Here is a 13,629-nt window from a genome sequence, read left to right as displayed (position 1 = left end):
CCGAATCCTCTACTATTACTCAGCTTGCTTGCCCGCTGCTTCAATTCCAGGTGATGGGAAAATGAAAGTAATGAAGGGGACTTATAGGTCTACTAGTGCTTTACCGTAATATATAATATTATTATAAGATAGTGCATTCTCCACTACAATTCCATTAACATTCTAGCCGTCTGATCTCCATCCAGCCCATGCTTGTCAAGATTAGTGGAGACTACAGTAACAATTAATAAATTTTTATCAATTAATTGTTATTCATTAACTATAATATTAACTATAATACTAAACAGTTATTTAAAAGATACCTATTCATAGACATTTAAGATATATTGATACCAAAATTACTCGAAATTCAATATCAAATTTGATGAAAATATTTTTGATACTTTCTATATGTGAGAGAATGTAGGGGAAATTTGTATGTTTACCTTTTTGGACAAAAATTTTGGGTATTATAACGATGTTCTCTGGATTCTCACTTTGAACTGTTCGTCCAGACGAAATGTACCATTCGTCCCTGGACGAAGTTCTATGGACACTTGAGTTACACTGATCGTCCAGACGATTCAGTCCGTTCGTCCCAGGATGAAATCCTCTGGACACAGGTTAAACTAATCGTCGAGACGATTCATCCCGCTCGTCTCTGGACGAAGTTTTCTGGACACATGACTTGAACTATTCGTCTTGACAAACATTCATATTCGTCCCAGGACGAAGTCCTCTGTTCCCTGAAAATTTGGGACCGTCGTGCAGTTTCGTTAGAACGAACCCTTGATATAACTGTTCGTCTCAGGACGAACTTATTTCGTACTGGACGATGATAGGGTACGAAGTCAGTTCGTACCAATATTCATTGGGTTCGTATGCAACTATTTTAACACTATTCGTATGAGACGATCTGACGATCTTCTAGGACGATTGATTGTGTACAGACTTGAAAGTCAGTAGTTTTTGGACGGTTTTTCGTGTCTTTCTTATATTAAGTCCACTTAAAACTGTCTTGTAATCTTTTTTGCCTACTAATCTTTGTGTTAACTGAAGGGAGAGTGAAGGAGAGAGTGTGAGAGTGTTTAAAGGAGAATTCTTACTACTTGAGCGTGAAGGATTCACTTGGAATTCAAAGGTAAGAATCTCCAATTGTGATTTGTGATTACTTCACTCTTTTCTCTCGTCCTTTTAGATTTCTTGTGAGAAGATCGTTCAAGGAGATCCGGTTCTCTGCCGACACTTGGAGAGTGTGAATAGCCGAAGGTGGTCCAACCGGACCGCCCGCCCCTCTCCCCTCCGCCTGTAGACCCGCACGGGTCCAGGCCGGACTGGTTCAGGGTGAACCGGTCCATCACACCTGCCCCTGTCTTCTAGCCATCACATCCGTTTTATGGATTGAGTGATTTGATCGCTTAGAGCTGAGATTGAAGACATATTCGAGAGTTTACAGCACGATGGGAGCAGATGCAGCGGTAATATGAGGCAGACTGTGCATGGTTCATGGATAACTTTGCTTCCTTGCACCACTACTTCTAGCCTTCACCAACACTGCCACCATTGGATTGGGGTCCATTTGATGAGTAGTTTGCCTTTGTTTTGTGTTCTCTTTGTGCTTTAGTTTTTTATCCCTTTAGCACTATTAAGTTTCCTTTGTCTGCTGTACTTTTTAGGGTCCATTTGATGAGTAGTTTGCCTTTATTTTGTGTTGTCTCTTTGTGCTTTAGTTTTTTGTCCCTTTAGCACTATTAAATTTCCTTTGTCTGCTGTACTTTTTTGTCTCCGTTTTTGTGATGGAAAAAGATGAAGTAGAATTTGTTAGTTGTATTGATTTTTTATTAGTGTTTCTTTTTGCCCAGTGTTTATCTTGTTGCATTTATCTTATATTAAAAAAATATATTTAAAAAAATAATGTTTTAAATATTTTAAAAAAATTTCTCAATTATTTTAAAACAAGTCATTTAGTGAGAGGGAGAAAACAAGTAGGAAACTGTTTATCAAAATTGTAAATTTAAATTCCAACTAATAATATGTATCATCATGAAAAATGGGGAAATTGTTGTAATCCGAGAGCTGACCAATTGCTTTGATGATTACAAACATTGTTGCTTTAATTATTCACTTATTTCTTTTTTATAATTTGCATATTTTTTTGTGTCACTAATCTTTCCAGGGACAACATACATCGATACAAGTCAAGAGAAATCAAACTCAAGAGAATGTAGTTAGTTTATTATAATGAAGTTTGTAAAGTCAAAATTAGTTTGTAATAATCATGTATTTTTTTATTTTTCTTGAGCCTTTTTCTGTATTAGGTGTATATTGGCTATACACTCATAGAGGATATCAAAATTGAATATTTGAATTTTTCTCTATAATTTTATTGTACAATTTTCTTAAAACATAAATTAATTCAAATAATTAATTAAATCAAATTTAGTAAATTGGACTACTTATAATAATATTGTACGACCTTAAATCTTATAAGACAATTAGCAATTTTGATAAAACTTCACTGTCGAATCTATGTTGCCTAAATTAGTCAAATTTGAATTGATTGCGATGTATGAACAAATTTCAATCTGTACAAACATTAAGTAATATTGCCAAATTTAATCCCATAGAATAACTCATTATTTATGATCATCATATATGATCAATTTCGTATAGGACGATCTAACAGAGTTTAGTAGATGAACTTAGTTTGTCCTAGACGATCTATGATTCAATATAATTAATCGTATTGGACGACTATGCATCATACATGATAAGCAGTGACGGAATTGAACTAATCATGTTGGACGACCAGAGACTGAAAATTGGAAAATAGGGTGCACTTTTCTCTGATTTGATTTTCAAGTAAAAGAAAATTTTTTAAAATACTAATTCCCCCCCAGTCTTAGTGCGCCATAGCACTTTCAGGAAGAGCTTATACCAATTGTGAGACTGGTTGTAGATTCATTATTTGTTGAATCTGGTGAGGCGGTGGTGATGGGTTTCGAACAAAATCTGAAAGACAGGTGAAGATTAGGCTTTGACGATGAATTGAAGGTGTTAGATTCTGTATGGTTTTGTAGATCCAAGGAGAGAAAACGAGTAAGATGTTGGCAGCAGATTTGAAGATGGTGTTTAAGATTTGCATTTTTAATGTTCGCTAGATCTACAAGTTGTGTTCGTGGATTGGAATATGCAGATTGTTAGCTTTGGTTCATGGACAATTCAAGGCGATGTGAGAAATAGAGATGAAAATAGGGGCAGAGGTGAACACTAATTGTTACAACCCTTGAGGATCACAGTGATAAATGATGACATTGAGCTCGCTAGTAACTCCAGAAATTGCAATATTTCGAGAAGTTGGAGGAAGAAGAATATCTCAGACACCAGGATCGTTTGCCTTATTTTGCATAGTCAAATATTCTCCAAAGGGAGGTATATTTAAAGATGCAATGCTTGCCTTAACAAGACACTAAGATTTACCCTTACATTGTTGACATATTATGCAATTGTTACTTCACTTGACCTATTGACCCTATTTACTAGACATGTAACCTATTTATTATCCATTACATGTATTGATCATATCAGTAAACTACATATTTTTTATGCTGATTATTTTATATTTTATTTTACGATTGTATTTTCTACTCTTTTTTGTTACTCTGTTATGAGGTTGAGAGCCAGCTTAAGATATTATAAATTATTACTTCGAAATCCAACGGTCATACTGATCAGTTTACTGGCATCCGAGTTTGCATATTGTTTTATTTTTCAAATCAAATAATTATACATAATTTTTTTTTTTTTAAATTTTCAGATTGGAGGAAAATGAATGAGATGATGTCTGATGATCGGAGTTTTCAGGATTTTGTTGCGCAGATTGTAGTGCATCTGTTTAAAAAATTAAAATGCTTTGACGTTTAGGGTTGTTGTATATGCTGGTGCTAAAAATAATCCATCTGATTTCTGCAGATGTATAAGTTTTTGAGCATTATATGTTGATAATGCAAATCCAGAAGCAGATCATAGATAACGGAAACGGTATGTAAAATTTCCAATATTTTTTAGGATAGCAGATGGATAGAGCATTCGTACACCGCAGCAAATGAAATTCGGAGATTTTGGCTTTTTTTTTTTAATTTACTTCGAGCATAGCTTTACTTTGGAGTTAGTCTGCTAGTCAGCCATGATATAAAATGTTGAAAATAGTTTACTTTGCTAGACCAACTTGCATTTATAGTTCACATTTTAGTTTTTTTTTTCCTGTCATTTAGCATTGAAATGAGATTTTCTTTTTTCATTTTTTTGTTTAATTAAGTCTTTGGAATCTAGAAAAATAGGACTACCTAGGTACTGAAGGCAATTAGTCATAGAATACAATTCCTTAATCAATAAGTTTGAACTTAAAATTCCGTGCAGAATTTTCGGTTTAATTCTTTAATATTGTTTATATTGTAATTTAATTCCTTAAAAAATTAGTTGCGTTTCTAAATGACAGTGGTAAACTTGATTTTTTTTTTCTGATTTTGCTTTGCTTCACTTTGTTTTTGTTAAAATTTATATCCATAAAGATAGAGGTAAATATATTTCATATTTTGGGTCAAAGTTCTGAGTGATTGGTAATATTTTCATGCATGTGAGAGCACATTGTCAGAATAAAATTATTGGGACAAGTTTGTTTATATACTATTTAGCCTTATGTTAAAAATTTTAAATTAGGTGAACTATGTCGATAGAAAAATTATAATCTTGAAATCGCTAAAGTAACAGGAAATAAGTCTTGGCCGATGAAGATGCATATAATAAAACTTCTATGTATTGCACATCTAACATTTAAATTGTTATAAACTATTATATTTAATTAACATTATAATTATTAAATCCTATCAAGGGAATTTAATATTTTTAAGCAAGTATTTGTTGTGAATAAGGGTTTGTTTTTTATAGTTTTTTATAGCTTTGCTTTCAGATTGCAATTAAAATTCTGTTTTGTTTTTTTTTTTCAATTAAAAAAAATTGTACTGGGAAATTTTTTACAACAATTTTCACAAATTTTTTGTACCGGAAAAATTGATTGGATATAAAATGAGAAAATAATGAAAAGCTAGGAGTAGCTTTAGTGGAAGATAAGATTAGAGTCGCCTTAAGATGGTTTGGACATATAAAATGGTGGTGGTCCGGTTAGAAAAGTAGATGTTTTAAATTAGACTTGTGTTAAGAAAGATAGATATAGACTTAAGAAAATTGTGTTAGAAAATATTAGAAATGACCTTTATTTGATAGATTTAAATGAGAAATTGACTCTTAATATGTCACAATGGAGAAAAAAGGATTCATATAATTGATCTCATATAGTATGATAAAGACTTGTTATTATTGTTATTGTAGCTTTAAAAAGTTAATTCTTTATAATAGTTTTATAAAGCTTGAAGATTGTTTTCTCAGACATTATGAAACATAGTTTCAAATTTTAAATATATAACTAGATAAAAAAATTTGTTATGTAAATCCTCATAGGTCTATATATTAGAATTTATTATTGTTTTGAAATTTGGATTGTACTGGTCGGTTCAATTGGGACCGGTTGGCTAGCTGGTTCGAATTTTCTCTAAAATTAGGTTTGCAATGAATTAGCTAAAGTTGATTTGAAATGGTGCTTTGACTATCAAATTGTTGATTCGGTTCCGTTTCTTAGCAATCGGCAGGTTCAATAATTATCTATTTTATATAATTAATTTTTTTTTAAAATAACTGTAATAAATTAAATTAAATTAAAAATAACTTTAAATTTGTAATAATAATATATTTTTTAATAAGATATAACAAAGTTTTTATACATGGCATATCTTCTATGTGATTTTTTTTACTCATTTAGTTGACAAGTTTTTTAAATTTTTAGATAATATTAACCTAAAGTATTAGGTAATGTAAAACTAAAAAATTAAAGTGAATTTTTTATATTAATAGCAAAAAATATGTATTTTTAAACAGAGTTTTTAAATAAATTAATAATTTAAGTAAAATTAGTCTTAAAATTATATTATTTTATAACTATTTCTTCTTTATTTTTTCATTTAATTATTTTTAATAATTACTACATCATTCAGTTCGGTTCCAATTCAACTATGATTGAAACGTTGAACTTTATATCTCTCTCTTTTTAGGTTCTATTTTTTTATTTGATTTTTGCAACCTTGAAATTTATACAAGATTTATATTTTCCAGGTGTTAATTTGCCCTGCATAAATTATAAAATCTGGCACTTCATTAGAAAACTTAGTAGCACTGATTACATGTATGCTTTACAAATAGAATCGCTAGACAAAAGCTAAAACGCAAAATCTTTATAACTCTACTCCTCCTGAGTTAAATGATACTAGTCTTATCCCTAAAGGCAAAATGATTCTTGAAGATGTTATTACTTCATTAGTGAGGCCTGTTACTAACGAGGAGATTCATCTGGCTATTAATTCTGGCTGCTCTAACTTAGCACCTGGTCCTGATGAGTTTAACTTTGATTTTTATAAAAAGACCTGGAGTATTATGGGTCCTTTCGTTTGCAAGGCCATTAAGTTCTTTTTTAGTAAATGCTACTTACCTAACTGTGCTAAAGCTACTACCATAGCTCATGTTCCTAAGAAATCTCATGCTGAAAATGTTCAAGACTTCCGGCCTATTTCTCTTTGTAACGTTTTTCACAAAATTATTGCAAATATTTTGGCTACTCATATCAAAATCATTATGCCTGATATTATTGAGAATAATCAAGCCGCTTTTATTCCTAATAGGATAGCTACTGATAATCCTATCTTGGCTATGGAAATCATCAATCTCTTTAAAAAGCAATATAAGATGAATCGCTTTTGTGCTAAATATGATATCAAGAAAGCCTTTGATACAGTCTCCAAGAACTTTCTCTTTGTTAGAATGGCTGATAAGGGATTACCTACTATCTTTATTAAGTGGATCAAAGAATGTATAAAAGATATACATTTTTCTATATGTTTGGACGGTACACTGGAAGGATTCCTTTCATCTTCTACTGGACTCATACAAGGTTGTCCACTTAGTCCCTACCTTTTTTGTATTATTATGGACGCTCTATCATGTCTTCTTGATTCTAACTCTGACTCCAGTGGTTTTGAGGGTTTTAAAATGAATAACTTTCATCTGTCTCACCTTGCTTATGCTGACGATCTTTTGGTTTTTTGGAAGGCTGATACTAACAATAGTGATAAGCTTTTGAGGAATATTAACATGTTCTCTAAGCTCACTGGACTGCAGATGAACTTACATAAAAGCTCTCTTATTATCTCCCCAAGTGTTTCTTGTCCTAATGATATTTCTAGTGTGCTTCAAATACATAATGTATCAGATAACTTTACTTACTTAGGTATTCCTATATCTTTGGGCCGGACTAAGTTGTCTGATTTTTCCCATCTAATTGGAAAAAATCATAATGCTATTGTCCTGATGGAAGGCGAGGATGCTTTCTTTTTCTGGTAGACTGCAATACATTTAATATACTATTACTAACACTGTGGCTTATTGGATTAGGAGCATGACTCTGCCTAAATCTATTTACAAACAAATAGGTAAGCTGTGCTCTAAATTTCTATACCATGGGGACACTGATTGCAGAAGATTACATCTTATATCTTGGAATAATACTTGTAAACCGTACTCATTGGGTGGACTGAGTATTGCCTCTTTACAAGCATTAAACTTTTCTTTTAACTATGGAATTATTATGAGATGTTACAACACAAACTCTCCTCTTGCTAAGTGGTTCCTTGCTAGATACATCAGTCCTTGGAAACCTGTAACGAATACTGCGTCGGCTTTCTGGAAAAATATTTGTAAAACGGCTGTGATAGCTAGGGAGAAATTCAATTTTATTATTACTCATAACAACCCAATTTCTATTTTCTGGGATCACTGGTGTTTGGGGGAAACTATCTTTGATAGATTTCAAATTATATCCACTAACTTAGCTAAGAACTCTCAGCTAGCTAGCTGGATTCATCATGATGCATGGAATATTCCAGAATTTGATAACCCTTGTATTAGGGATTTTATTCTGAATCTCCCCATTGCTACTGATAGTATGTATCATCTTAGTTGGGACAATTTGGGTAATGCCAACTTTAAAGATTTCTATTTATATTATTTTGCTAACGATGCTCATGTTGACTGGCATCATTTGATATGGCATAAAAAACATGCACTGAGAAACTTTGTTTATTCGTGGATGGCGCTTAAAGGAGGCTTAAAAACTTGTGATGTTTTGGCTATGAGAAACATTCATATTTTGGATAAATTCTCCTCTTTATGTCACAATAGCTTAGAGACTACTTAACATTTGCTGTTTGAATGTGATTACTCTTTTAAGGTGCTTGTAAAACTCATTCCTTCGTTTCAGATGTATTACTTCAGACCAAATATTTTCTTAGCCTTACTCCATATTGATAATATGGATAAGTCTAAAAGCATTAAGAATGGCAGCCTCCTTACTTTAAATGCTGTTATTTATTTCATATGGATGGAGAGGAACAATAGAAGGTTTAATTCTGTTGCTTTATGTACCAATTCTCTAGTTAAGAAAATCTCTAAAGCAATTATTATCAAATTAATGGGTTGGAAGAATGGCACTGAGGTTAAGGAGGCTCTAAATCTGGTTTACTACTGATGTGGTTACATTTTTCATCTTGGACTCGTGATGGGAGGTTTGGTTTCCTGATTGAAACCGTGCTGCAGGTTGTTGGATTGAATGATAAATATTCTCTTGTATGTGAATCGCTACACTGGGATTGCTGGCATCAAATTTTTTATGCCCGTCCCATTTATGACAATGACTCTGATCTGCTCGGCTATCTCAGTGGCTATCTAAAGCTTGATAAGCAAGTTATTTGGCTGTGGACAATGATGACAACCTGCTAACCTCTTTCTGGATGGCCCACAAGCAACCAAAGATGGAAGGATTATTCATTTTTTGAAGCCAAGCTTATTCTGAGTCCCACACAGACTTTTAGTCTGTTCAACTTATCTGTCCTCTGGTTAAAATTTATTTATAATTGTCTGTTGTTACTGTTTTTTTTTTTTTTGATGTAACTGTTTGTAGTTCTTTATTTTGTTATTCGGTTTTGTTAGGTCTGAACTTTTAAGTTTCTATTTTTGTTGTAATTCCTATTGCTATCAATAAAATGGGCTATGCGCCCTCAATTTTTCCCAAAAATAAAAAAATAAAAAAATAAAAAAAGCTGAAACGCATGCTTAGCCGCAATTGAAGCCATTTAATTGTATATCCATATGTTACAATTCAATAACAAATCAGCTAAACTTAGCAAATCAGATTTTATGAATTCTGTTATATGATTTTTTGTTGTTGTTGTTGAGATATTTATGCAAATTATGATAAACTCACATATATTATATCCGTAAGGTTAAAATTTAAATTTTTTTAATTAATAGTCAAAACTCTTAACTAATAGAACAAGATGAATTGTATTAGATACACCAAATGGATTTGGTGCGCATAACAATAGGGATCTCGCTAGACCTCATTTTATTAACATAAAAAATGACTAATTTCCTGAGGTTTCAATGGTTGGAGAGGAATTAATGCGTTTCCTGGAAAGAGCAGGCATGCAAAACGCTAAATCTGTCTCCTCCCCTAGCTCATGCAAAATCATTCTCACTGTTCAATCCCAAGAAATCTATTCCAATCCTCAATTATACCATCATCTCCTCGGATCCTTACAATACCTCATCTTGATTAGACCCGACATTCAATTCAGTGTTCATAATCTTAGCCAATATATGCATCAACCACTCAACAAAAACTTCGAAGGACTTAAACGCCTACTACGCTACATACATGGAACAACCAACGTCGGTCTTCCCTATACCAAGGCCAACTCCAGCTCCAAGGCTTCTCGGACGCTGACTGGGCTAGCAACATCGACGACCGCAGATCAATCTCAGGTTATTGTATTTTTTTGGGAAACTCTCTTATCTCTTGGAAGGTGAAAAAGCAAAATACCGTCGCCCGATCATCAACCGAAGCCGAGTATAGATCACTTGCGGCAGAAGCATCTGAAATCATCTGGCTTCGGAGACTACTGGAGGACTTTCACTTACCTCAAACAACACCTACCATCATATACTGCGACAACACATCAGCAATAGCCCTTGCAAATAATCCAATCTATCTCGCCCGTACAAAACACATTGATGTTGATTGCCACTTCATTAGCGATAGCATCCAAGCAAAGCAAATCTCCGTCCACCACATTTGTACCAAAGATTACATAGCCGACATCTTCACCAAGCCGCTTCCCATCCTTAGTTTGAAGGGGGATGTAAGCAAGAACTGTCCTTGCAAACGTCATAGCTAATTACACGTCAGCTTCTTGTTTTAAACTTGTATGCCTGTCTATATCTAGTAGTCCTGTACACTGCTTTAGATGTAATAATAAGTTTTCCTTTCTCTTCTCTAAACTGCTTGTCTCGTGAGTCTGGCTATCTCTGTTTATCAACAAAAAGAAAGCAGGCAGAAAAGAAATATGCCACCACCAAAAAGGTAAAAAATAACATGAAGAAGGCAAAGAGCAAAAAGGAACAAAAAAATCAATCAAAGAGACATAAATACAAAATATATAACCAAACAACAAAGAGCAATACAACGAAAAGAACCAACACCACTTATTAAACATAACGTCTGATTTTATGAAAAGAAACCCACTTAGCAACTTTTGCTCTAATATCAAACTTGATATTCTCACAGATAGAGCTAGAACAACAAAAAATTATTAGAGCTAGAAAAACTATGTCTAACTTTTGTAAATTTACATTTAAAATGAATTAAATTTCTGCTGTAGTAATGGCGATTTATTTTATTAATTACTTCCTTTACTCTTAAGGAAAAGAAAAGAGAAAAATATGATCATTTAAGATATTTAGAATAAGTATGATTCAAATTTAGTCTCTTATATTCACGAGGACATGTATTTATCATATTTCGTACGTTGTTTCTAATAAAAGTTGATCTTTTAAACAAAAAAATTAGCGTTACACTAAAAAAAAAAAAAAAAAAAAATTAAAAAAAATTTAATTTTTTAAAAAAAAAAAAAAGGGTTAACTAAAAAAAAAAAAAAAAAAAAAAATCTCAGGACATTCAATATAATATTCTATCAAATCAGAATATTTCATTATGTACATTAACTAAAAGATTCTACTCCTGAACTTCCAAATAAATGGTTTTTGCTCTAGATGGAACTAACATGTTGAATTTAAATATGATCGTGAGCTATACTAAAAATTTACTATTAGATAAAATGAATAAGAGAGAATGAACAACAAAGTAAAAGAGCATTTTTAGAGTGAGAAGCTATGAATGAGCCCAAGTCTAGAAGTTGTGTATCCTGAGTTCTACCCTTGACTTCCGATTTATAAGTTTTGGTTGTAGCTCGAGAAACATAAGTGTGATTACACATAATGCTACATTTAAAAAAGTAGTATTGTTTAATTCTATTTATTTGTCAAATGAGCCTTAAGTAAGCCATTTGTATAATCGTTATTCTGATGAAGGTTTAATATACTTACATCTTGATTGAATGAAGTTGCCAACTCAGCAGGAAGTAGTAGTTGATTTGATTAGAAGAAGTGATCACATAACCATGTCCGTGGAGCAAGCCATAACTTTCTTATTTGGATCAAGCCACCTAGCCTTCTCCTTCAATTCCAAAATAACTTCACACAACAATAACTCTTTTTCATTCATTAATGAAGTCTTAAGTACACACACTTGAAGGAAATTCATACTAAGAAGTTTGGGAAGGAAGAGGGGGTAGCCAGTAATTAGCGTAACCAACATAACTACTCCCTCTATTCACATTGTTGACCACTCCATATTGAATAAGTCAACATGTGAAACTCAACACATATGAGGCTGGCCAATTCATATGATAAAAATTTGATCATTCCAAATTCCTTTATTATGTTATGTTGTGAATGTAATGTTTATGTTTTATGCAGGAAAACAATGAAAAATCATAAAAATTGTAACAATGCCTCAAATTCAACACCATAGTGTCAAAACACATTTCAGTACCGCAACGCCACACCTTTAGTGCTATAGTTGAGAGCTTACCAAAAATCTATTAGAGAGCTTAGGCTAAAGTGCTATCTAGTCCGCACCAGAGTGCCGTAGTACCATATCATTGAGCGTCACGGTGGGAGTTAGTTTGATTGGTGAACTGAAGTGAAAACTTATGAATCGATTCGCCGATTTAGCAACTTTGTAATGCTTATTCAGTTAAACATTAAACTTATAAGTAGTAGCTTTAAACTCTTTGTAAGGGGTTGGGAGAATATTGATGTAACACATCGTATTTTTGAAAATAAATTTAAAATGAATAATATGAATTCTATTTGAATCGAAACACTGTAGCACAGAGATTGTGATGCCGCAACGCTGGGCCATCAGAAGCTGTGATGATAAAAATTATCTCCACGATAGTGAAGCTTATGTTCTATAGTAATTATGAATTTATCATGCAATGCTGTAGCATTGGGTGGTGGTGTTGCGGTACTATGTACTATAATTTGTTTATATATATATATATATATACTCCCCATTTCTTGCCACTCACGCTACTAGTGTAGCCTGTGGCTTACCGTGGAAGGAAGAAGAGAAAGGGGAGGAAAAGAGGAGATAGGAAAGAGAAGTTTGCTTTTTGGTCTCCGATCAGCTTAATCGATTTTACAAAAAAAAATGCTCAAATTATATGGTAGGTTATTGTTATCATATACATGTTTTTATAGATTTAAATTTCAACCGTCTAACTTCTTCTAAATTGATTTTGTTACCTTTTCCCAAAATTTAGTAAACTTTGATCAATTAACTTTTTATATGTTATAGTGCTGATTATTCTGGGCATTTTGATTGAATGATATCATATTTTCACTTAGTAAACTAGAAGTTATAATATTTTGAATGATTTATACAAAATTAAATTTTTTGCATTTTTAATATAAACATACTAATAATACAAACATTGTGAATGATTATGTGTATATGATTAAGTAATAGCTGATTATTATTGCTATTATAGTATTATGATAATAATATGTGTGAGGATAAGTAAAGACTAATTTTATTAACATTGGTTGAAGAGTAACTGACTAGTATAGGATTGTGGGTTGATGCGCTTTTCTTTTAAGTACTATGATTTGATTTTATTCTCTACTTATTCATGTGATTCACTGATTAAGAGTCATAAGAAGTTATTACTATGCTAAAGGGTAGTGACAATCATTAAGGGCTCAGGATTGAGCAGAATAACATGTGTTGAAAGAGTATATACTTTTTATTTCTATATATTTATATTTCTTGAGTTTGTGCCTTATTAGAGTGTTTGCTAATTTGACAGCTGTGCACACACACACTGGGAAGTAAAATTAAGTGTTGTAAATTTTGTGAATATCGTACAGTACGATCTATATGATATGCTTAAAACATTGATTAATTAAACACTTGGTTATGGAAATCTAATTTTGAATAAACTATATTATATGATTTATATCGTATAATATAATATGTAGAAATTGAGTTTTCTGCCACTAATCACAATTTTGGAAATAATTTAA

At 32.2% G+C, this 13,629-nt stretch overlaps 1 protein-coding gene across 2 annotated transcripts in view; it reads left to right on the top strand.

The window, feature by feature from the left end:
- The window catches only part of LOC110096099 (E3 ubiquitin-protein ligase HOS1), a 97,780-nt gene extending 93,671 nt beyond the window's left edge, over positions 1–4,109 (top strand). The window contains exon 9 of one of the 2 annotated variants that reach the window (XR_002303057.2): positions 3,797–4,109. The gene's annotated coding sequence lies outside the window, so the exon portion shown is untranslated. Of the gene's footprint in view, positions 1–2,155; positions 2,300–3,796 lie in introns of those variants that run through there. The other variant, XR_002303058.2, reaches the window with a different exon arrangement.
- Positions 4,110–13,629: the final 9,520 nt, after the last annotated feature.

The sequence above is a fragment of the Dendrobium catenatum genome, unplaced genomic scaffold (genome assembly GCF_001605985.2).
Source record: "Dendrobium catenatum unplaced genomic scaffold, ASM160598v2 fragScaff_scaffold_621, whole genome shotgun sequence".
In the NCBI taxonomy this organism is placed as follows: Eukaryota; Viridiplantae; Streptophyta; class Magnoliopsida; order Asparagales; family Orchidaceae; genus Dendrobium; species Dendrobium catenatum.
Note: the sequence above shows the minus strand (reverse complement) of the source record. Positions and strands in the feature narration are given on the sequence as shown.